Source organism: Enhydra lutris, unplaced genomic scaffold (assembly GCF_002288905.1).
Source record: "Enhydra lutris kenyoni isolate GAN:26980312 unplaced genomic scaffold, ASM228890v2 scaffoldscaffold68, whole genome shotgun sequence".
Lineage (NCBI taxonomy): Eukaryota > Metazoa > Chordata > Mammalia > Carnivora > Mustelidae > Enhydra > Enhydra lutris.
In genome coordinates, this window is record NW_019154152.1 from 4,258,490 (window position 1) to 4,284,084 (window position 25,595).

General features: G+C 38.9%; 1 protein-coding gene and 1 pseudogene across 1 annotated transcript in view; one reads left to right on the top strand and one right to left on the bottom strand.

Moving 5' to 3' along the window:
- LOC111159403 (SET binding factor 2) overlaps positions 1–25,595 on the top strand; it is a 501,856-nt gene that overhangs the window by 43,074 nt on the left and 433,187 nt on the right. The window lies entirely within an intron of this gene.
- On the bottom strand, positions 2,658–4,882 carry LOC111159404 (annotated as a pseudogene).

The following is a 25,595-nucleotide window of genomic DNA, read 5'->3' on the forward strand; positions in this document are numbered from 1 at the left end:
TTTAAGATTTTATTTATTTGAGAGGGAGCAATCAAAGAGCACAAGCAGGGGGAGTAGCAGAGGGAGTGGGAGAATCAGGCTCCCTGCTAAGCAGGGAGCCTGACCCAGGACCCTGAGATCATGACCCAAGCAGAAGGTAGACACTTATCTGACTGAGCCACCCAGGCACCCCTGGATACCAGTTTTATTTTATTCTGATTAGTGTTCCAGTTTTCAGTGAGGCCTAATTGTGGAGTCTTTTAAGCTTCTATACTACCCCACATATTCTTGCACTAAACTATGGTTGTGAAGTAATTTAAATGAATTTGCATATAGTTCCAGCAATTGGAAAGAGCCCAAGTGGCTTAATACTACCACCTACATCCTTTAAGTAAAGCTTAATAATTCACTTAGTTGATGTAAATGGGATTAATTGATTATCTGGGTGGGAAGAACAGGGACTTTGCTTGTGGCATTATTCACCAGAGAATTTAATAGAGGTTGTGCATCCCTTTTTTGACATAGTTGCCCCAGTATTAAAGTGAAGAGACCAGGTTTATGGCTCTGTTACCTATTAGCTATGTATGATCTTAGATAATTATCTTAATTTCATGGGCCAGAGTTTTCTTTCTGTAATTTGAATTAGTCAAACTGGTTCTGTCCCCACCCCAGGAAAAGCAGCTTTTTTTTTTTTTTTTTAAGATTTTATTTATTTATTTGACAGAGACACAGCAAGAGAGGGAACACAGCAGGGGAGTGGGAGAGGAGAAACAGGCTTCCCGCTGAGCAAGGAACCTGATGCGGGGCTCGATCCCAGGACCCTGGGATCATGACCTGAGCCAAATGCAAATGTTTAACTACCGAGCCACCCAGGTGCCCAGAAAAGCAGCTTTTTAACAAAATTGGTCATTGTTCACAGCATTTAGAAATGATTACAGATAGATAGCAATAAAATTGAAAAATGAGAGGAAATAATATCAATCTAACTAAACATTAAAATATTGATGCAGCTTAACTAGGAAAGTCTAATATTATTCAGCATTATTCTCTTTTGTTTATGAAAAAGGAGTGTTGGGATAATATATTTTCATAGATGTGACATTAACTTGTCTGCTTTTGCTACAGTGTGTTTGTTTTTTCTCTCTTTTATTTATATTTCAAATATTTATAACCATTTCCTCTAAAGAATTTGACAAACAAGTAGATTTGTATTTTTCTGCAGTGCTTTTCTAGACTTTTCATCCAGAGTCAACCTGATAAGGGGGCAAAAGACCAAATGTGCTTTTTTGGTAGTTGTTGGAGAATCTTGATCTATGAATTATCTTAAAAGTATTGATAAACTAAATTATACTATGTTTCACTATTAGTAATATATTAGGTCAGTAGTAACTCTTACCTCTTGTGAGAAAAGTGCTCTTTAGCAAAAACAATTGCAGACTGCCCCCAAAGTAATCACTGTGCTCTTAATATTGATAGATTAATTTTTTTTAAAGATTTTTTTTTAAATTTTTATTCATTTGACAGAGAGAGAGATCACAAGTAGGCAGAGAGGCAGGCAGAGAGAGAGGGGGAAGCAGGCTCACGATCCCAGGACCCTGAGATCATGACCTGAGCTGAAGGCAGAGGCTTAACCCACTGAGCCACCCAGGCGCCCCGATAGATTAATATTTAAGTATTGGTAGATTCTGTGATTTAGAGATTTGTTATAACTTTTTGTTTCTCAATAGAATCAGGAACACAGTCAGAAACAAAAAGAAGCTTTTTTTTTTAAAGGTTTTTTTTTTTTTTTAAAGATTTTATTTATTGATTTGACAGAGAGAGAGAGAGAGAGAGAGAGCAGGGACACAAGCAGGGGGAGTGGGAGAGGGAAAGCAGGCTTCCTGCCGAGCAGGGAGCCCGATGTGGGGCTCCATCCCAGGACCCTGGGATCATGACCTGAGCTGAAGGCAGATGCTTAATGACTGAGCCACTGAGGTGCCCCCAAACAGAAGCTTTAAAAAAAGAAAAAAAAATTTTTTTGGACAATTTACCTTCTTTATTCCTCTGTGTATAATTACTTTGTAGAATCAGAAAATATTTGTTGCAAAGGTGTGTATAATCTAGTCTATATGGCAGGTCTCCATTCCTAAATGTAAAGGTGTAGTCTGGATTCCTGTTAAAAAGTGAGAAATTGGGATACCTGGGTGGTTCAGTTGGTTAAGTGGCTCCCTTGGGCTCAGGTCACGATCCCAAGGTCCTGGGATCAAGTCCCACATTGGGCTCCCATCTCAGCGGGGATCCTGCTTCTACAACTCTGCCTGCTGTTCCCTCTGCTTGTGCTTGCTGGCTCTTTCTCTCTCTGATAAATAAATAAATAAAATCTTTAAAAAAAGTGAGAAATTTGGGGTGCCTGGGTGGCTTGGTAAGTTAAACATCTGCCTCCAGCTCAGGTCATGCTCCTGACATGCTGGGATGGAGTTTCCTGCTCAGCGAGGAGCCTACTTCTCCCTCTGTCTGCCACTCCCCCTGCTTGTGCACGCTCTCTCTCTCTTTCTCTCTCCGTGTCAAATAAATAATTAAAATCTTAAAAAAAAAAAAAAAAAAAAGAAAGAAAGAAACGGGAAGTTCTTAGGCATGGCAAGGATGTGAGCAATCATTGACTTACCCCAAGACAAAATGGAATTGAGACCTGTTTGGAATCAACTGTGGTCTGACATAGATGTCTCTTAACATCATGTCACTTTAATTCATTTCAGTTTCAAAGGTTTCTGCCAAGGAAATTTTGGAATCTGGAGTTTTTCTTGAGGTTTCCAGTAGTGCAAAGCCTGTTTCCTCTGCAATCTGTTTTCCTACTTCAAATTTTCTGAAATCCTATGGAGGTGAAGTAACTTTTTTTGGTGTTTTCAGTGATGCACATCAAATTCATAACATTTTAATTTGTCTTTAATGTCTGCTCCAGTGTAAGCTTCAGAGTCACCAGTGTACATTTCAGTGTAATTACCAAGCACTGCAACAGAAAATATTGTTTAAAACTAAGGGCTTTGTGGATATAACAGCATTTTCAAATTTGCCCGTCAGACTGTGGATATACTCTATGGCAGAGTAGGTGGATGAGTTCTGAAGAATTACCAGTGCCTGATGGTGATAATCCAGTGCCTTGGCATACTTTTTAAACTTCATGTGGACATGTCCCAAGTTGTTCAACAAAGGTTTCCATCTGTCATCTGTTACCTTGTTCCCAGTTGCTTTAATTTTTTCCAGAGTATCAAGAAACCTTTGTTCTGTTTTCCATTCTCCATTCTGAAATGCAAGCATACCAACCTTGTGCATAACAAAAGGATGTTCTAGTGCAATGCTTAGTTTGTGCAAAACTTAGCACTTGGCCAAAGAATCTTTCAGCCAATTTTGAGTTATTGGTCAATCCCATATTACAATCCAGTGTAGAGCATTGGCAAATGACCCTACCTCCCCTCCTATGAAGTAAGCAACCATGGCCTGGTCATGCTCACTCTCAGCTGCACACAAGTGCCTGTATGCTACCCACACTGGCCTGTACATCTTCTCAACTGTTGTTATTTCGCTGAGATACCTTCTGGCAAGTTCATATTTATGACCAAGCATGAGATAATAGCATCCCACTGCAAAACAAGACACAGGATTGCACACCAATTAATGAAAAAGACAAAACATTTGCTTTATTCAGTTCTACAAGTGTCCCTTGTATGTTGAGGTAAATAGTTTGCATGGAAAGAATCTTTCACCATTACTACAGAAGTAAGCTTGTAGCACCATTCATTCATTCATTCATTCATTCATCCCTCCATCCATTGAGCATGCTGACCGTGTGGTGGGTGGGGGAGGGGGGAGAGGGAGAGATACAATCTTAAACAGGTTCCTTGCCATGGGGGAGCCCTGCGTGGGGCTCCATCTCACAATGCTGAGATCATGACCTAACTGGAAATCAAGTCAGATCTTTAACCACTGAGCCACCCAGATATCCAGTTTGTAGCACATTAAAAAAAATTTTTTTAAAGATTTTATTTGTTTATTTGACAGAGATTACAAGCAGGCAGAGAGGCAGGCCAGGGTGGGGGGGTGGGGGGGTGGGGGGTGGGGAGGGGAAGCAGGCTCCCCACCAAGCAGAGAGCCCGATGTGGGGCTCGATCCCAGGACCCTTCAACCCGAAGCTGAAGGCAGAGGCTTTAACCCACTGAGCCACGCAGGTGCCCCGTAGCACATTTTAAAATCACAATTATAATAATGTCTTTTAGCTAAAGACACTATCACATCCACATTCTCTTGCAAACCATCTACATAATCAGGGAGTACAGTTTCACTAGGATTATTATACTTCTAAAATTTGCTCTCAAATAGGAAGCATAGCAATTCTTGTTCTTCAGTTCAGAGCATGTTAAGAGGTAGTGACTCAGGCAGTTCATTTTTTCCTTAGGCTGTCAACATGTAGTGTGACAATAGAAGTGCAAATGCTTCAAAACAGTAGGCATGGAGTTTCAAAATGTCTTTTGTAAGTATAGGTTGCTAGGGCAGGGTTATCCAGGGCATCTGAGATTTTCCCTGTTAGAGACAAATGGAACTTTTTCGAGGACCATGGCATTTTCCAGTCATTGGAGGGGTCTTTACAGCCACTTTTATCAGGTATTTCTCAGATAACCTTTAGTTGATTGGCTTCTCCTTATCAAGAATATCAAGAGCCTGCTGATACGGTTTGTCTGGTTTTGTGACCGAAGTGTATGAGCTGCTCTGTGATACTGCGCTGTCAGGTAAAGACATAGACAACCAATATATATGTCTTGGAGTTCCTTGTGAGGGAGTGAAGCCTCTTTTCTGCACAGAATAGAGCACCTTGATACTGTTGCTGGTCCACCTACTGGCCAGTACACTTCCGCAGCCGTTACAGATTCATGGCTGCGCAGCCGTGGCGTCCAGCTTAAGCACATTCCAACTTGCCTTCCTTTCTGCTGCCCACCAGGCCTGCTGAGCTTGTGTTGCCTAAAAAAAAAAAAATTCTACGCAGTTAAAATCATTGCCTTAAAAACTGGGCACTACTGTACTGATAGGGCTTACTTTTGATTTTATACAATTCTTACCTCTATCTGTTGCTCCCCCCCCCCCAAAAAAAAGGAAAAAAAGACACGTTTTTAGAAACAGAAGTTGTGGCTCTGTTTCTACTTACTTTTCCCATGATTCTTTAAACATTTTAAAAAATCAAGTTATATATTCATATAGCTTAAAATCGAATAGTTCTCCGAAGCATATTAAAAAAACCCAGTATTGTTCTCCACTACTCTGTCATCACCCCCTTTTGATTTTCTCATCCCCAGAGGCAACTCTGGAAACTTTTAAAGCTGATTGTTTTGATATTTACTGCTCGTAGCGGAGGCTGCTGGCTGTCCCCCTTCCTCAGAAATGGAACCTTTGGTTTTTAGCTGGGTACATTGCTACCTGGAATGTAGACATGCTGCAGTCTTCTTGTAGCTAGTTGTGGTGGTATGACTAAGTACTGAACAGTTAGTCACCTGTGAGTTCTGGGAGGTGTTTTTAAGAGTAAGGAGCAGAGCCTTCATTAACCTTCTTTCCTGCTGGTTAAAAGGTGGATGTTAGGGATACCTGGGTGGCTCAGTCAGTTAAAACACCTGCCTTCAGCTCAGGTCATGATCCCAGGGTCCTGGAATCGAGTCCTCTGTCCAGCTCCTTGCTTAGGGGGAGCCTGCTTCACCTTCTGCCTGCCACAGCCCCTGGTTGTGCTTTCTGTCTCTCTCTGAGACAAATAAATAAATAAAATATTTTTTTAAAAAAATGGTGGATGTTTGGGGATACCTGAGTGGCTCAGTGGGTTGGGCCTCTGCCTTCGGCTCAGGTCGTGGTCTCAGGGTCCTGGGATCAAGCCCAACATTGGGCTCTCTGCTCAGCAGGGAGCCTGCTTCCCCCTCTCTCTCTGCCTGCCTCTCTGCCTACTTGTGATCTCTCTCTCTGGCAAATAAATAAATGAAATAAAAAAAAAAATGGTGGATGTTATAGTTGGAATTTGAGCTGTCATTTTGGACTGGGAAGTACAAACTATTATGTTAAAGATTTAGAATGAAAGGATAATCATGGATTCTCCATACCAGTCCTAAAATTACTTCATTTATGTGGAAGAGAAAAAAAAAATTCCATTTTAAGCTCTTGAGGTTTCTGGTCTCCTGCAGCCCAACCTAACCCTAACGAATATGCCTCCATGTCTGTAAAGAAATCCTACTACTATTTTTTTTTTTCAAAGATTTTATTTATTTGACAGAGAGAGAGACACAAGTAGGCAGAGGCAGGCAGAGAGAGAGAGAGAGGAAGAAGCAGGCTCCCTGCTGAGCAGAGAGCTGGATGCGGGGCTCGATCCCAGGACCCTGAGACCATGACCTGAGCCGAAAGCAGAGGCTTTAACCCACTGAGCCACCCAGGCGCCCCTACTACTATTTTTTTGATTAAAATATTTGACTATATTTCTTGATTTCTTGTCATGAAAATGGGGATTGACTTTAACCTAACCTATTACATTTGCCTGCTCAGACACACTTCCCACTCACCTGGCATCTTCCTGTTATCTTGTTACATTGTAGTTTTGGTGAAGTCAGTATTCAGGGCTTTCATTTTGACTGTGTAAATGAACTTAATAATAATCTTTTGTTGTTTGTTTGCTTAGTTTTCTATTATCATTAATTGAAACTCAACTAGTTCTACCAGTTATCTAAAATCTCTCTACTAGCTTTATCTTCTTGAAGATCTCTCTCCTTGGGCCTGTTGAGATGCTTTAATCTGTATTGATTGCTTTGTATGATGCACCACTGATGTCCTGGAATATATCTTCCCCCATCATTTTGAGGATTGCCTTTTTTTCTCTTCTTTGTGTTAGATCTCTTTATTCTTGGATCTCACTTCTTTTTTTTTTTTTTTCCTTAATTTTGTTAAAGTATCTCTTCTAGTGGCATCTTGAGTAAGGGAAGGTACAAAGGAAGTAATATTACTGAGGCCTTGCATGCCTGAAGTGTTTTTATTCTTGATTGATAATTTGGATTAACTATAAATAATTTTTCCTCAGAAGTTTGAAGTTATTGATCCATTTTTTTTAATATTTCAAGATTGCAGAGGATCTAGTGCTACTTGGATTCCCAGTCCTTTATGTGGTGTTGTTTTCCCTCCCACAGAACTTTTGGGATCTTACATGTGTTCCTGTTTTTGAAACTTTGTGGCTTTTAGTGGGTCTTTTTGTATTCATTATTCTAGACCTATGGTAGGCTCTTCCAAACTGGTAGCTTGTGATTTTAAGTCCTTCCATTCCCACCGTTTCTCTTCTTTTTCTGGAAGCCTTGTTTTAATCTCTTTGGTTTTTGTTTTTTAAGATTTTATTTATTTACTTGACAGAGAGAGAGGACAAGCAAGATAGAGAATATGAGCAGGGAGAGGGCAGAGGGAGGGCAGAGGGAGACAGAGAAGCAGACTCCCGGCTAAGTAGGAAGCCCCATGCAGGGCTTGATCCCAGAACACCCCCCACACCCATCATGACTTGATCCAAAGGCAGATGCTTTACCAATTGAGCCATCCAGGTGTCCCTGTTGTGGGTTTTTGTTTTGTTTTGTCTTGTTTTGTTTTTTTGCTGTTCTTATTCTTTTCACTGTTCTGTTAGTTTCTTCTCTTTTTCTTCCATTTCCTATTCATTTCTACTGTCGTTAAAATGATTTCAACAGCTCTTTTGTCTCTTAATGTTCCTTTTCATAGCATTTGGTTCTTTTTATTATGGTTGCAGTATTTTCTCTTATGTCTAAAGATATTACTGATGTTAAAAAATGCTTTTGTTTCCTTGAATAAGTCTTTTTTTTCTAGCTTCTCCCCCCACTTTCGTTTTAATCTTTCATGTTAGAAGCTTTCTTTAGCTTTCTCCTAATATTGTAGTTAATTGTGAGGTTTTGGACTGTTGGGTTCACCATTGGTTAAAAATGGGTGATCATGCTGGGATTGGATTTGATAACTTCCCTTGTTTTTTATATTTTTACCTTTGATTTGTCAGAGTTACCGGAGAAAGATTTTTTTTTTTAAGATTTTACTTATTTGACAGAGCGAGACACAGAGAGAGAGGGAACACAAGCAGGAGGTATGGGAGAGGGAGAAGCAGGCTTCCCACCGAGCAGGGAGCCTGACCTGGGCTTTGATCCCAGGACCCCGGGATCACGACTGGAGCTGAAGGAAGACGCCCAACGACCGAGCCACCCAGGAGCCGCCAGAGAAAGATCTTTTTATTTCCTGCTTGGAGATACAGATTTAGTTGCCAAAATTTGGGGAGTGGGGTAGAGGAAGATTTGAGTTTGCAGAATTCACTATGTAAACTTTTACATAACTCCCTCTCTTTTCAGTTTTGATATTCCTGCTCTCAAATGCTAAGTATTCCCATAGGAATACTTAGGAGAATACTCTCTTTTCCTGATAGTAAATCTTGACTCTTCTGGTGTTTTGGAGCAAGTAGAGTCACTTATGTACATAGAGAGGGGAGAGTATCTGGGGATCTAAATGCTTCTTAACTAGGCGTTTAAACAGTTCTCACCTTTCGTTTCTAGAAGTATCTGGTACTGCCAACTGCAGAACTTGTTGAGAGTTCTGAAGTGTATGTAAATCAGGTAGCTTCCTGTCATCCCTCGTAATAGTTTAGGATTTAGTGTTCTGAGGTGAGCTGATTCAGCTAAATTTATCCAGCGGCCTTTCAACTTTGTGATTGCATGGCCAATCATTTGTTTCTTTGCTAGCAACTCTCCTTTATTTTAAAACTTTTGAAACAGAAAGAAATTCTAGTAATTTTGCTAGTAATTTTGCTTATTGACCATAACACCCAGTCAGGTTTCTGCAAAATCATTTTAAAATTTCAGAATTTCCTGGATATTACTTATTTTGCAAGGTTTGTTTGCTTCGTTAAAATGAGATGTCAGGGGCACCTGGGTGGCTGAGTCGGTTAAGCATCTGCCTTTGGCTTAGGTCATGATCTCAGGGTCCTGGGATCCAGTCTTGTGTGGGGCTCTCTGCTAAGCAGGGAGTCTGTTTCTTCCTCTCCCTCTGCTTGCTGCTTCCCCTGCTTGTGCTCTCTCTTTCTGTCAAATAAATAAAATCTTAAAAAATAAATAAAATGAGATATCAACTCTTAAAAAGGTGTTTTTTTTTTCTTTGTTTAGAGTGTGAGCTGCGATGGGGAGAGGGACAGAGGGAGAAGGAGGGAGAGAATCCCAAGCAAGCCCCATGGCCAGCTCAGAGCCTGACTTGGGACTTGATCTCATGATCTGAAATCATGACTTGAGCTGAAATCAGTAGTCAGATGCCCACCTGACTAAGCCACCCAGGCATCCCTTAAAAAGGTGTTTTTAAAATTAAGATAATCTTTCTTGCAATAAGAAAACAACTGAAGAATGTGTACATGTGTCTACTTTGCTTTATTGGCTAGGGCTGATACTATTTTTCTTCCTTTTCCATTATAGTCATAACAAAATGATGCTATGAATCTTTTCTCTGTAAGCTCTCAGCTCTACCTGTTGGTTAAGATAGGTAGGTATTAAGCCAGAATAGAAAGGGGTTCTGGTAAAAATAAAAAATTTAGTAATAATTGTAAGGAAATGTGAGCCATTTTTTCCTTTCATTTGGCAAATATTTATTGATATTATTTACTGGCCTGTTATGTGCTAGTAATGCACAAAATGAACATGGCCCCTGCTCTTAAGTGTGGAGTTTATAGTCAGTTTGAGAGACATTAAAAAAAAGCTTTCAGGGGAAAAAAAAAAAAAAGCTTTCAGGGGTACCGGGGGTGACTCAGTAGGTACAGCATTCAATTCTTGATTTTTGTCTCAGGTCGTGATCTCAGGGTCGTGAGATCAAGCCCAGTGTTGGGCATGGATCTTGCTTAACTCTCTTTCTCCCTCTTCATCTGCAAGCTTTTCCCCCTCCTCGACTCCCTCTCTTTCTTTAAAAAAAAAAAAAGGCCTTGAGTTATGGTTGCCTACAATGTCAAACTATGTTAATATTTACAAATACTACAAAACATTGTGCATCTCGGATGGGCTGGGTTGCTCAGTCGTTAAGTGTCTGCCTTGCGTTCGGGTCATGATCCCAGAGTCCTGAGTTGGAGTCCCGCATCGGGCCCCCTGCTGGACGGGAAGCCTGCTTCTTACTCTCCTACTCCCCCTGCTTGTGTTCTTTCTCTCACTGTGTCTCTCTCTGTTAAATAAACAAATAAAATCTGTTGAGTTATGGACATTGGGGATGGTATGTGCTATGGTGAGTGCTGTGAAGTGTGTAAACCTGGCAATTCACAGACATATACCCCTGGAGCTAAAATACATTATATGCTAATCAAAAAAATAAATAAATAAATAAATAAATAAATAAATAAAATCTTAAAAAAAATAAACCCCAAACAAAAAAAATGTGCATCTCAAATTTTAATGTGGATATGAACTTACTGGAGATTTGTTACAAATGTAGATTGTGATTCACTAAGTGAGAGGTGAGACCTGATATTCTCCATTTCTTTGTTTAAAAAAAATTATCTTTTTTTAGGTATAATTTATATATGATAAAATTCACATATTTTAGGTATGTAAGTCAACTTTCAACATGTATGTATGTATCTATATCTATCCAATTGTTATAACCACCATAAAAACAGCATTTTTAACAAGTTCCAGATAATGCTAATGCTGCTTGGTTCGAGGACCACACTTCTGAATGTCAAGGATATAATTATCAATTCAGACTTTAATCACTCAAACTGAGGTAGCTTAAAGTTAAGAGGACTTTTGGGTTGATTTTTACTTTAAAAGTGGTCATGACTATATATATACATTTTTAAATTGTTTTGAATGGAAAAGGAAGCCTCATGAATTAAAAAGATACCAAAGTTGAGATGAAAATTGTCCTATTCTTGCCTCCTAGCTACACAGTTTCCCTTGAAGAGCCATTTCTTACATATCTGTTCCTTAGATATTCTGTCCAGAGAAAAGTAATTATGTATTTAAATTCTCCACTTACCTTCTCCCTATTTACACACACGGTTGCAGTTCTAAAGACCTTTTGCTTTGATGCTTTTTTATTTTTAAAATCAGATTTTATCTTTTATTTTGTAACTTTAAAAAACAAATTCATAGATCATATATGTACTATTTAAGTTTTAACACACAAATACACTCTTGTAATGTAAATCTCAAGACTCTTGATGCTTAACTTAGGCTTCTGGCATGCTTGTTTTGATGTTTCTCTCTCTGTGATCACACTAGGATTTAATAATGCATTAAAGGAAAAAAAACAAAGCATCAATGAACCATTGTTTTATTGCATATAGGACTCATAGGTACTTTTGAGATATCATCAACTACTTCAAAAGAAATAGACTTTACTTTTTAGAGCAGTTTGAGTTTCATAGCAAAATTGAAGGGAAAGTACAGAGTTCCCACGTACCCTTTACTCTCGCATGCACAGTCTTCCCTATTATCAACATCTTGTACCAGAGCAGGACATTTGTTATAGCTGATGAACCTAAATTCACACATAATCATCCAAAGTCAAAACAAAATACAGAATGTTTCACTACCGTAGAAATCCTCTGCATTCTGCCTATTCATCTCTCCCTCTTTCTTAACCTCTGGCAACCACTATTCTTTTTTATTGTCTCCATAGTTCTGCTTTTTCCATAATGTCATATAATTGATATTATGGTATATGTAGTATGTAGCCTTCTCAGATTGGTGTCTTTCACTTAGTAATTTGTATTTAAGGGCCCTGTATGTCTCTCCGTGGCTTGATAGCTCATTTCTTTTTAGCTGTGAATAATATTTCATTGTCTTTATGTGCCATAGTTTATTAATCCATTTATCTACTGAAGGACATCTTAGTAGCTTCCAAATTTTGGCAATTATGAATCAAGCTACTCTAAACATCTGTATGCAGGTTTTTGTGTGGACATATATTTTCAACTCTTTTGAGTAAGTACCAAGGAGCACAGTTACTGGATTGTATAGGAAGAGTGTGTTTAGCTTTGTGAGAAACTGTCAAAGTGTTTTTCAAAGTGGCTGTACCATTTTGCATTCCCACCATCAACGAGTGAGAGTTCTTGTTGCTTCATATTCTTGTCAGTATTTGATGTCAGTGTTTGGATTTTGGCCATTCTAATAGATGTGTCGTGGTATTTCATTGTTTTAATTTGCAGTGCCCTAATAAAATAACATGCTGAACATTTTTTTATATGCTTATTTGCCCTTTCTGCATATCATCCTTGGTGAAGTGTCTCTTCAGATTTTTTGCTCATTTAAAAATTATTGGGTTGTCCATTTTCTCAGTTTTGAGTTTTAAGAATTCTTTGTATATTTTGGGTGAATCCTTTATCAGTCCTTTATCAGATATGTTGCTTAAAGATATTTTTTTTCCCCCAGTCTATGGCTTGTCTTCTCATTCTCTTGAATTTGGCTCACTTCTTAGAAGGGGATTCTGAAAAGATTGGAAGTTAAAAGTTCTGATATAGAGGATATTTTATAATCTTAACAGTTTAAGATAGGTCTCCAGATAAAAAAAAAGTCACAAGTACTATTTACACATTCAGAGTCACTTAAGATTTTTATTAGTTTTATGAAATAGCTATCAGTTACATTAACCTGTGTATTATTCAGATTAGAAAAACACTTCATATGCCCTCCATTGTCTCCTTTTTTTTATCCCAATAGATTTTATTTATTTACTTACTTGTTTATTTAAAGTAGGCTTTATACCCAGTGTAGAGCCCAGTGTGGGGGCCGAACTCACAACCCTGAGATCAAGACCTGAGTTGAGATCAAGAGTTGGACTTTTTTAAATATATTTTTTTTTTTTTTTTTTTTTTAGATTTTATTTATTTATTTGACAGAGAGAGATCACAAGTAGACGGAGAGGCAGGCAGAGAGAGAGAGAGGGAAGCAGGCTCCCTGCTGAGCAGAGAGCCCGATGTGGGACTCGATCCCAGGATCCTGAGATCATGACCTGAGCCGAAGGCAGCGGCTTAACCCACTGAGCCACCCAGGCACCCAAGAGTTGGACTTTTAACTGACCGAGCCACCAAGGTACCACTCAAGGATTTCATTTTATTTATTTATTTATTTATAAGATTTTATTTATTTGAGAGAGAGTGAAAGCGAGAGAGATCACAGAGGGAGAGGGAAAGGGAGAAGCGGACTCCTGGCTGAGCAGAGAGCCCAATGCAGAGCCTGAAGTAAGGCTTGATCCCAGGACCCTGGCACCATGACCTGATCCGAAGGCAGATACTTAACCAACTTGGCCACCCAGGCATCCCTCAAGGATTTTATTTTTAAGTAATCTACACTCATTGCAGGGCTTGAACTTCCAACCATGAGATGAAGAGTTGCATGCTCTACCAACTGAGCCAGCCAGGTATCCCCTGGCTACTTAATAAAATTCCTTCATTATCTTGTTGCAACCCATTTCCAATTTTTATTCTTACTGTTTTCATTTATAGAGATATACAAAGCACCCAAACTGAGCTGTTTTTAATTTTCCACAGAGCTCAGATTCAGGGTCTTGTATGTTCTTTCTCCTCTCTATTCAGAATCTTCTATACTGGGGTGCCTGGATAGCTCAGTTGGTTAAGCAAGCATCTGACTTTGGTCAGGTCGTGATCCTGGGATGGAGCCCTGCATTGGGCTCCCCTGCTTAGCAGGGAGCCTGCTTCTCCCTCTCCCTCTGTAGTTCCCCCGCTTGCATGCTCTATCTTTCTCTGAAATAAATAAATAAAATCTTAAAAAAAAAAAAAAAAGAACCACCAACGATTGATGTTGAATGCCTCCTACCAGCATCTAGGAAGAGGCAAGGTGAAATCAACAGCTTGATTCCAGACTTTTAGTGTCCAGAACTGTGAGAGAATAAATTTCTGTTGTTTAAAAAAAACCAAAACCCAAAAAACTAAAAGCCAAAAATACACTTCAAGTTCCACCTTTTTTGTGATACCTTAGGGAAGACTGTGAATCTAACCTGAGAATATAATACAAAATATGCAAAACTTACTCTGTGATGATGTTTATTACAGCATTATTTATAGTGAAATATTGAAATATTGAAGACAACCATAATCTTCAGCAACAGTGGAATCATTATAATGATCATTATAATGAAATCATTGATCATATCATATCATATCATATCATAATGCTCATTATAATGAAAAGTTATGTTGGAACATATAGACACATGGAAAGGTGATTATGGTATATTTGGGGAAAAAAGCAAAATACCAAAATCATACATGCAAAGTAATTATAGTTCTGAAATAAAAAGAAATGAAAATAGATAAAAGGAGGAAGTATACCAAAATTAGTTGTGTTAGTGTGGTAGAATCATATGTGTTTTTTTTCTCTCAATGTATAAATTTTATATTATTATAATTATATAAATAATAATATATAATATAATTATATATTATATTTTATATATCTTATATATTTATATTATATAAAATTATATATTATATAAAATAATTATATAAAATATAAAATATAATATATAATAATATAAATAATAAAGTAAAATTAAATAATTATAAATTGTTATGGTAAATATTTGTGCATTTTATCTTACTGTTTAAAGGTTTGGTCAAAGCAGTGTTGGGAAAACTCCAAAATGAAGCACATAAAATGTTGAATATTGGGTAACTGCATTGAAAGGGTTTGCAGTGTTTTATAGTTAGCTATAAAAGAGTTATGTACTTTTAGTGAAAAAAAGAGCTGAGAGACATCTGAATGTGATGTTTTGATATGGTAGAATTGGTGAAATTTTAATCTTCTAGTGTCTTGCTCTTTGAAGGAAAGAAAACATTTTAAAAAAATCATGAGGTATTTTCTGTGAGAAGAAGAGAAGGTAACATAAAGTGGGAGTGCTGATGAGCGCAGATATTCAAAGGACATAGAAAGGGGAAGGACAGGGGCGCCTGGGAGGCTCAGGGAGTTTAGTGTCTGCCTTCAGCTCTCAGGTCCTGATCCCAGAGTCCTGGGATTAAGCCCCATGTCGGGCTCCCTGCTCAGTAGGGAGTCTGCTTCTCCCTCTCCTCCCTGCTCATGCTCTCTCTCAAATAAATAAATAAAATCTTCAAGGGCACGGGGAAAGGAAAGGGGAAGGACAGCCGTATAAACAGAGATAACTATAAAAGCGAGATACCAGAGTGTAAAAATAGTGTGGAGAAGGCCAAAGCTTGGAATGAAGCTTGTGACAAATGTTTAAGTACATAAAAAGCTTTTAAAATTGTTTTAGTAGCAGTAACAACAAAGAGAAAGAATAGTCCTGCTGTTTGGACTGTGGTGTTATATTAGTAAATTGTCAGAGTGAAAATAGAACTTTTCTATTACCATTTGGCTTTGATCTTTTATTTCAAGGATAATTATCTCTTATTTTTTATTTTTATTTGAGTGTAGTTGACATGCAGTGTTACATTAGTTTCAGGTATACAACATAGTGATTCAGCAAGTTTGTAGGTTATACTAATGCTCACCACAAGTGTAGCTACCATCTGTTACCATGTAATACAATCACAATTGAGTATATTCCCTAAGCTGTACTTTTATTCCAGTGATTTACTAATTCCATAACTAGATGCCTCTAACTTCCTCTCCCATTCACTCATTTTGTCCATAACCCTACCCCACCTTTCCTTTGGCAGCCATCACTTTGAAGGAGAATTATTTTCAGAATAGAGAAGATAAAAGGGCTATTGTTCTTCCATAATTACTTATCAAATATATTTATTATGTAAGATCTCCATGTTTGTTGTAAATTTAAAAAGCAGACCTGTATGGGAAGAAAAATGCCACCTGTACTTATGCCAGTCAGATATAATAATAATAATGGTAATCATTATTTTTAAAAAAGATTTTATTTATTTATTTGACACAGAGAGAGAGAGAGAGAGTGAGAGCAGGAATGCAAGCAGGGGGAGTGGGAGAGGGAGAAGCAGGCTTCTCCCCGAACAGGGAGCCAGATGAAGGGCAGGCCCTGGGATCATGACCTGAGCTGAAGGTAGATGCTCAATGACTGAGCCACCCAGGTACCCGAGATAGAATTATTATTTTTTTTTTTTAAAGATTTTATTTATTTATTTGACAGAGAGATCACAAGCAGGCAGAGAGGCAGGCAGAGAGAGAGGAGGAAGCAGGCTCCCCTAGAGAGCAGAGAGCCCGATGCGGGGCTCGATCCCAGGACTCCGAGATCATGACCCGAGCCGAAGGCAGCGGCTTAACCCACTGAGCCACCCAGGCGCCCCTAGAATTATTATTGATATTTTGTTGTGTACCCTCTCAGAATCCTCTTGAGCATAATGTATATATGCAAAATACTTTTATAAAAAGGAGGTAAAACTGCTGCTCAGTAGTTTCTTTTTCTCAGAAGTTAATTTCCTCAGAAATATATTCTAAAGTTTTCCATGTCAGTAAATGTGGACTAAACTATCTTTTGATGAACTTTTATTAAATTATAGCATGCATACTACCCTGTATCCCTGAGTAGCCACTGATTTGCTTTCTGTTACTGCAGATCACTTGTATTTTTAGAAATTTATATAAATATACTGCATGTGCTTTTTGGGGGGCTTCTTTCACTTAGCATAATTATTTTGAGGTTCATCCCTGTGGCTGTATGTATTAGTTTCTTTTTATTGCTGAGTTGCGTTCTTTGTTTTTTTTTTTTTTTTTAAGATTTTATTTATTTATTTGACAGAGAGAGAGAGAGATCACAAGTAGGTAGAGAGGCAGGTGAGGGGGCGGTAAGCAGGCTCCCTGCTGAGCAGAGAGCCTGATGCGGGGCTCGATCTCAGGACCCTGAGACCATGACCTGAGCCTAAGGCAGAGGCTTAACCCACTGAGCCACCCAGGCACCTGCTGAGTTGTGTTCAAATGCATGGATATATCTCAGGTTGTTGATCCATTGTTCTATTAAAGGACATTTAGGTTGTTTCCAGTTTTGGGCTGTTATAAATAAAGCTGCTAGGAACATTCTTGTATAAGTGTATCATGGGCATAAGCCATGGGTATTTCTTTTCTTCCTTTCTTCCTTCTTTCCTCTCTCTCTTTTTCTTTCTCTCTCTCTCTTTTCTTCTCCTCTCCTCTCCTCTCCTTTTATTTTATTTTATTTCAGTGGGCTCCATGCCTAGCATGGAGCCCAATGTGGGGCTTGAATTCACAATCTTGAAATCAAGACCTAAGCTGAAATCAAGATTCAGACCTTAACTGAGCTGCCCCGCATTCCTTGCAGTCTGTTTCTGAAAACTCTATTTTCTGGATCCCCGTGAAGGAATGTATGGTTGCTTTAAAAAAAAAAAAAAATCCTTCCTCTTATGCCTACTCATATATTTTTAAAAGATTTTATTTACTTATTTGACACAGAGAGAGATCACAAGTAGGTAGAGAGGCAGGCAGAGAGAGAGGGGGAAGCAGGGTCCCTGTCAAGCAGAGAGCCTGATGTGGGGCTTGATCCCAGGACCCTGAGATCATGAACTGAGCCGAAGCCCAAGGCTTAACCCACTGAGCCACCCAGGTGCCCCTATGCCTACTCATATTTGGTTGAGTATTGGATATTATAAATAGAAAAGTTATAGAAATAGCTTGAGGTTTAAGTATAAAGATTTATGCTTGCTTCTGACAGGTGACTAGGGGCATTAGTGATTCTGTATCACCATAATCCAGTTTTTTTTTTTTTAATTTTAAAGATTTTATTTATTTGTCAGAGAGATAGAGCACAAGCAGGGGAAGCTGCAGGCAGAGGGAGAAGCAAACGTCCTCCTGAGCAGACATCCCAGTGCGGGGCTTGATCCCAGGACCCTGGAATCTTAACCTGAGCTGAAGGCAGATGGTTAACCGACTGAGCCACTCAGGTGCCCCTTAATCCAGTTTAAAGTACTGAGATGATTTGAAGCTAGGCTGTAATCCCAAAGATAGTTTATTTTAGGCTTTCTTGGGAGGAGCCCTTCAAGGTATGGATTCCAAACACATGGTATTTAACGATAGGCCTTTTCTTAGTGGACTCTGGACTCTAGTTTTTGTTCTTTTTAATTAAGTGCTTGTCAAAAACCTTGCTTATTTTCTAACTCTTTCGCTAGATTTGCATAGTTGCACTAGGGAAAGAGTGGCCCAAAATACAGCTCATTCTTGGTTTCCTCCTTCTTCTGAATTTGTTTCCAATAATTCTTTTTTCTGTCTTGGTGATTCTTTTTTTTTTTTTTTTTTTTAATTTTATTTATTTATTTGACAGAGAGAGATCACAAGTAGACAGAGAGGCAGGCAGAGAGAGAGAGAGAGAGAGAGAGAGAGGGAAGCAGGCTCCCTGCCGAGCAGAGAGCCCGATGCGGGACTCGATCCCAGGACCCTGAGATCACGACCTGAGCCGAAGGCAGCGGCTTAACCCACTGAGCCACCCAGGCACCCTGTCTTGGTGATTCTTTAATGCCTATAATTAGATGATTTTCATGTTTTGTTCAACTTTTCTAATTGTTTGCATTAGAAAAGTTAGTCTGGGGGCGCCTGGGTGGCTCAGTGAGTTAAAGCCTCTGCCTTCGGCTTGGGTCATGATCTCAGGGCCCTGGGATCGAGCCCTGCATCGGGCTCTCTGCTCAGCAGGGAGCCTGCTCCCCCCGCCCCCCCACACACTCTGTCTGCCTTTCTGCCTACTTATGATCTCTGTCTGTCAAATAAAATCTTAAAAAAAAAAAAAAAGTTTGTCTGAATTACTGAATTCACATGACTAGGAATGAAAGTCACACTGCTTAATTTGAACATTTTTTCAAATGTTCATGGTTATTTTTATTTCTTTTTTTGTACCTTCCTGGTCATATGAGGACCATACTTCTTGAAAAGGTTATTGATACTCATGTTGGGTGGTGAATATCTAGATGTAGTTATGATTCAAGTTTTCTGTCATGGATTAATAAAATTTTAGGGTGTTGTCAATGATGTTTCTAGAGTGTGGTCAGTGATGGTCACCAAAGAATTGCGAAGAAATGTTAGAAAGATAGTTGATATGTAAGTATTTTCTCAGTTTTCACAAAAGGCAAGAAGTTCATATACTTATATACTTGGTGTTAGTGATGGTCAGGGTTCTCAATGGCTTTTAAAAGATATTTCAGGGGCATCTGGGTGGCTTATTTGTTAAGCATCTGCCTTTGGCTCAGGTCATGATCCCAGGGTCCTGAGATTGAGCATGCGTTGGGCTCCCCACTCAGTGGGAAGCCTCCTTCTCCTTCTCCCTTTCCCTTTATCCCTGCTTGTGTTCGCTCTCTCACTGTGTCTCTCTCTGTCAAATAAATAAATAAAATCTTAAAAAGAAAAAACAAAATAAAAATATTTCAAGATTACCTGAAAAAGGACATAATTTATGTTCATAAAAAACAACAAAACATAAATTAATTGTCATTTATTGAATACTCACAAATGTTGGCAGTGAGCCAAGAACTTGATACTGTCTCCCTGTAATCTTTGTAGGTACTTTAAGATAGGTATTTGTAGTAGAAGCCACAAATCTTCACCCGTGCATGTTTTTCCATCCTTGGCACGTGAAAATGTTACCTTTGTAGCCTTCTTTGTATACAACGAGGGCCATATGACTAACTTTAGTCAATAAAATATGAGCAGATTGGCACGTCACATCTGAACTGAGGCATTTAAGAGATACTGTACCACTTACTGTTCTTTACCACACTTCTACAGCCACAATGATTTTCTTTTTGTCCAGCCAACCCACCAGACTTGTCCCCAGTGTTTTTTTCTGATTTGAATACTTGCATTCTTTTCATCACAGGGATAAAGGATAATTCATTTGAAAAGATGACATTTGACTTGTGACCTCAATATAAAGAAAAATAGTTTTGAAATATGGGCTTTTGAATACAAAGAATTTTGTTCCAGTCATTTCATAGGGTAGAAGTAACACAAATAAAATCTACCAGCTATAACTGCACATGGAAGATGTTGTTACTGATTAATCTGGTAGTGACAAAATCTTCTTGCCCTGGACTAAATTCAGATCTTTAAATATGACCTGGGAAAAACAGAATTGGTTAGGGAAAGGAAACTCATTATGGCAGAAATTGAGCCCCCCAAAATTCACAATGATAGATGCTAATATTCCAAAAATTTTGATATGAATATTAAGTAAAAATTGCTATTATAGAATGTACATGTTGAGAAGTTGTTCTAGCAATTCATCAAATAAACAGTTTTGTTTTTTTTTCCAAGAAATGATTTGGGGTACCTGGTGGCTCAGTTGATTTAGTGTTTGACTCTTGACTCTTGTTCTCAGCGCAGATCTTGATCTCAGGGTTGTGAGTTCAAGCCCCACATTGTGCTCCACACTGGGCATGGATCCTACTTTAAAAAATTTTTTAGGGGCGCCTGGGTGGCTCAGTGGGTTAAGCCTCTGCCTTTGGCTCATGTCATGATCTCAGGATCCTGGGATTGAGCCCCGCATCGGGCTCTTTGCTCAGTGGGGAGCCTGCTTCCACTCTCTCTCTGCCTGCCTCTCTGCCTACTTGTGATCTCTTTCTCTGTCAAATTAAAAAATTTAAAAAAGGTCTTTAAAAATTTTTTTTAAATTTACATACAGAAAATTAATCAAGCTAGGACATTGCCTTGGTGGAATTGGCTCAGAAAAAAATACACCAGAGTAAAACATATGCAGGATCAAAATGAGGGGTAAAAAGAACTATCAACCAACTTTCCAAATAAAACATTAAAATTCTTCTGTACATCTGTTTTTATAGCTTAATATCAATCTTTTTTCCCCCTGAAGGTCATTCTTTATTTTGATACAAAAATTAAACACTTTAATTTATAAAGAGTGTCAGTTTTCATATTGTTCTGAAGTAGCATTTTCTAAATCTTACCCTGTGAGTATCCATGGAAAAATCCAAGGGAGTATATAAATGAAGGAAGTAGATGTTTGTATTGAGATGCTAAAATTATAGTTTTATATCTGGATCTTTGATGCATAATATTGCTATATTAGTATTTTTTAAAAATTATTTATTTATTTGACAGAGAGAGAGAGATCACAAGTAGCCAGAGAGGCAGGCAGAGAGAGAAGGGGGAACGCAGTCTCTCTGCTGAGCAGGGAGCCCAATGTGGGGCTTGATCCCAGGACCCTGGGACCATGACCTGAGCCGAAGGCAGAGGCTTAACCCACCGAGCCACCCAGGTGCCCCCTGCTATATTAGTATTAAATAATTGTGTCTGTTGGTTTTTTTGCACAGAAGATGCTGAGCTGGATTTCCTACCACAGATATATACAATATTGGAGAACAATGCCTGTGAAAAATTAAAAGGAGGCAGGATAGGGCCAGGAGAGTCTCCTGACCATGATGCAGATCTGACAAGTCTTAGCTAACACAATGGGGAGCTCCAGAGCAAAGATTTCTTTTTAGAGAAGTCCCTTGTTGTGCAGAAATAACCAGGTCGTCATACCTTAACCATGCACAGTCATTCGTTGGGATATGCCTGGGAATATTGTGGTTTTGGCTGGAAAGCTGAGGCAGAACCTAAAGGCTCTAACAACTAATTACCTTCTCTGCAGCATAATCCTAAGTTCGTTTGTTCGTTCGTTCGTTCTTTCTTTCTTTCTTTCTTTTAAGACTTTATTTATCTGACACACAGAGATCACAAGTAGGCAGAGAGGCAGGTAGAGAGAGATAGGGGGAGGGAAGCAGGCTCCCCGCTGAGCAGTGAGCCCGACGCCCCACTGAGCCACCCAGGCGCCCCCTAAGTTCTTTCTTAAAAGGAGACCTGGTTTATCTCCCTGGCTGCAATACTAATTATAGTTCCTTCCTTCCTTCTTTCCTTCCATCCATCCTTCCTTCCTTCCTTCCTTTTTTGGAGAAGTATCATAGGTTGTTTAAAATAATAAAGCAATTTTAAGTTATATAAAAAATGTTTTATTTTCTTGGCTAGGGGTTATACCAACAGGTTAAAGAAAAATAAATGGATACTTTTTAGTGTAGAGAATCTTAAATATCAGTGGTATAAATAAGATGATGAGGTAAAGATTACTCAGAATACGGGGCACCTGGGTGGCTCAATGGGTTAAGCCTCTGCCTTCAGCTCAGGTCATGATCTCAGGGTCTTGGGATCGAGCCCCGCATCGGGCTCTCTGCTCAGGAGGGAGCCTGCTTCCCCCTTCCCTCTCTGCCTGCCTCTCTGCCTACTTGTGATCTCTGTCAAATAAATAAATAAAAAATCTTTAAAAAAAAAAAAAAGATTACTCAGAATAGGGGCACCTAGGTGGCTCAGTTGGTTAAACTCTGCCTTCAGCTCAGTCATATCCCAGGGTCCTGGGATTGAGTTCTGCATTGGGCTCCCTGCTCAGTGGAAGGCTTGTTTCTCCCTCTCGCTCTGCCTGTCCCCCCCCCCCCCCCCGCTTGTGTGAGCTATCTCTCTCTGTCAAATAAATAAATAAGATTTTTAAAAAAAGATTTTATTTATTTATTTGATAAAGAGAGAGAGATCACAAGTAGGCAGAGAGGCAGGCAGAGGGAGGGGGGAAGCAGGCTCCCCACTGATCAGAGAGCCTGATGTGGGGCTCGATCCCAGGACCCTGAGATCATGACCTGAGCTGAAGGCAGAGGCTTAACCCATTGAGCCACGCAGGCGCCCCAAGATTTTTTTTTTTTTTTTTAAGTTTACTCAGAATAAGAACATCTGAATAATGATCTGGCAGTAGGAAGATTTTCTTCTTTGAGGGCGGCTTGGCTACATAGTTCTTACGCTTTAACATAAACGTAAAATAGCTCTTTTTATATAGTCGTAACAAAGATTAGAACATATTGCTTGTCACCTATGTGAAGAAGTCCTGTCAAAATATGTTAAAAATGGAGAGAATGACAAGGTAACTACTCTAAAAGGGATAACTAAAGGGCTCAATTTGCATTAAGATGAAGCTTTTATTATTTTTTTAATTTGTTTAAAAAAGATTTTATTTATTTATTTGATGGAGATCACAAATAGGCAGAGAAGCAGGCAGAGAGAGAGGAGGAAGCAGGCTCCCCGCTGAGCAGAGAGCCCGATTCGGGGCTCGATCCCAGGACCCTGGGATCATGACCTGAGCCGAGGGCAGAGGCTTTAACCCACTGAGCCACCCAGGCACCCCAGATGAAGCTTTTAAAGAGAAGACATAGTAAACAGATATGAAAACCAGTATTAAAAATAAGTCTTATTTACCCCTTTATCTCCTTTTATTGAAAATATTGACTTGGGGCACCTGGGTGGCTCAGGTCATGATCTCGGGGTGCTGGGATTGAGCCCCACATCAGGCTCTGCTCAGCAGGGAGCCTGCTTCTCTCTCTCTCTCTGCCTGCTGCTCTGCCTACTTGTGATCACTCTTTCTCTGTCAAATAAATAAGATCTTAAAAAGATAAAAGAAAATATTGACTTAAAAATATTGTCTTAGGGGTGCCTGGGTAGCTCAGTGGATTAAGCCTCTGCCTTCGGCTCAGGTCATGATCTCAGGGTCCTGGGATCGAGTCCTGCATCGGGCTCTCTGCTCGGCAGGGAGCCTGCTTCCTCCTCTCTCTATGCCTGCCTCTCTGCCTACTTGTGATCTCTCTCTCTTTGTCAAATAAATAAATAAAATATTTAAAAAAATATTGCCTTAGATTCAACATATGCAAATCAATAAATGTGATGCATCACATTAATAAAATGAAAGATTAAAATCCTGTGATCCTCTCAATAGGTGCAGAAAAGGTTTTTGACAGTATATAACATCCTTTCATGATATAAAAGCCTTAACAGGGCACCTGCCTGGCTCAGTCAGTAGACCATGTGACTCGAGCTCAGGGTTATGCATTAAAGCCACACATTGGGCAAAGAGGTTACTTAAAACAACAACAACAACAACAATAACAACAACAACAAACAAACAAAAAACCCCACCTCTGGACAGGTCGGGTATAGAAGGAGCATACCCCTAGCTGACATTATACTCAATGGAGAAAAATTAAATGTGCTTCCTCTAAGATCAGGAAAAATACAAGTGTGCCCCTTTCATCACTGGTATTCAACATAATACTGGAAGTCCTAGATAGAGTAGTCAGGGAAGGCAAAGAAATGAAAGGAACCCAGATTGGAAAGGAAGATATAAAATATCATTATTTGCAGATGATATGTCCTGTACATTGAAAATATCAAAGTGTCAACTAAAAAACTGTTAGATATAATCAATGAGTTCAGTAAAGTTGTAGGATACAAAAACAAAAGTCAGTTACATTTCTATACAGTAACAACTAAAAATCTGAAAAATAAACTATTCCATTCACAACATCATAAAAAATAATGAAATATCTAGGAATAAACCAAGGATTGGAAGATTTATGCAATGAAAACTACAAGACTTTGTTGGAAGAAATCAAAGAAGACACAAACAAATTGAAGAACATCTTGTGTTCATGGATTGGAAGAATTAATACTGTTAAAATATTCACACTACTCAAAGCTATCTATAGATACAACATAATTCCTATTAAAATTCCAATGACATTTTTCAAGGAAATAGGGAAATCAAAAAATCTTGAAAATTATATGGAACCACAAAGACCCCACATAATCAAATTAATCATGAGACAAAAAAACAAAAGTTTTTTTCTTACCTCAAACTATACTACAAAACTATTGTAATGAAATATTATGGTACTGACATAAAAATAGACATATAGATTAATGGAACAGAATAGTGAGCCCAGAATTAAACCTCTGCAAATACATTGAACTAATATTTGATAAGGGAGCCAAGAACATTTAGTTGCAAAAGGATAGTCTCTTCAACAAATGGTGCTGGGAAAACTGGATAACCACATGGGGGGAAAAAAAGAGAAAGAAAAAAGAAAAAAAATGGACCTCTATCTTATACCACTTAGAAGAGTTGACTTAAAATGGATAAAGACTTAAATATAAGACCTGATACCATAAAACTCATAGAAGGTAAACCTAGAGAAGAAGCTCCTCAACATTGGTTTTGACAATGAGTTTTTTGGATATGATACCAAAAGCACAAACAATAAGAAGAAACTCGCGGGGCGCCTGGGTGGCTCAGAGGGTTAAAGCCTCTGCCTTCAGCTCAGGTCATGATCCCAGGGTCCTGGGATCGAGCCCCACATCGGGCTCTTTCCTTGGTGGGGAGCCTGCTTCCTCCTCTCTCTCTCTCTGCCTGCCTCTCTGCCTACTTGTGATCTCTCTCTGTCCAATAAATAAATAAAATCTTAAAAAAAAAAAAAAAAAGAAGAAACTCCCCAACAAATTGGGACTATATCCAACTTGAAAGCTTTTGCACATCAAAAAAACCAATAAAATGAAAAGGCAACCTATGAAGTGGGAGAAAATATTTGCAAACCGTGTACTGGATAAGTGGTTACTATCTGCAATTTATAAAGAACTCATACAACTTAATAACAGAAAACAAAACAGTCCTATTAAAAAATGGGCATAGGAGCCAACCCACCCTCCTTGGCAGGCATCCCTCCAGAGTGACACCTGCCCTGCCATACCTAACAGGCAGCCATGGCTGGGACTGTAGCTGACCCAAACTGACCCCTGGCAAGGGTTGGTTGGAAA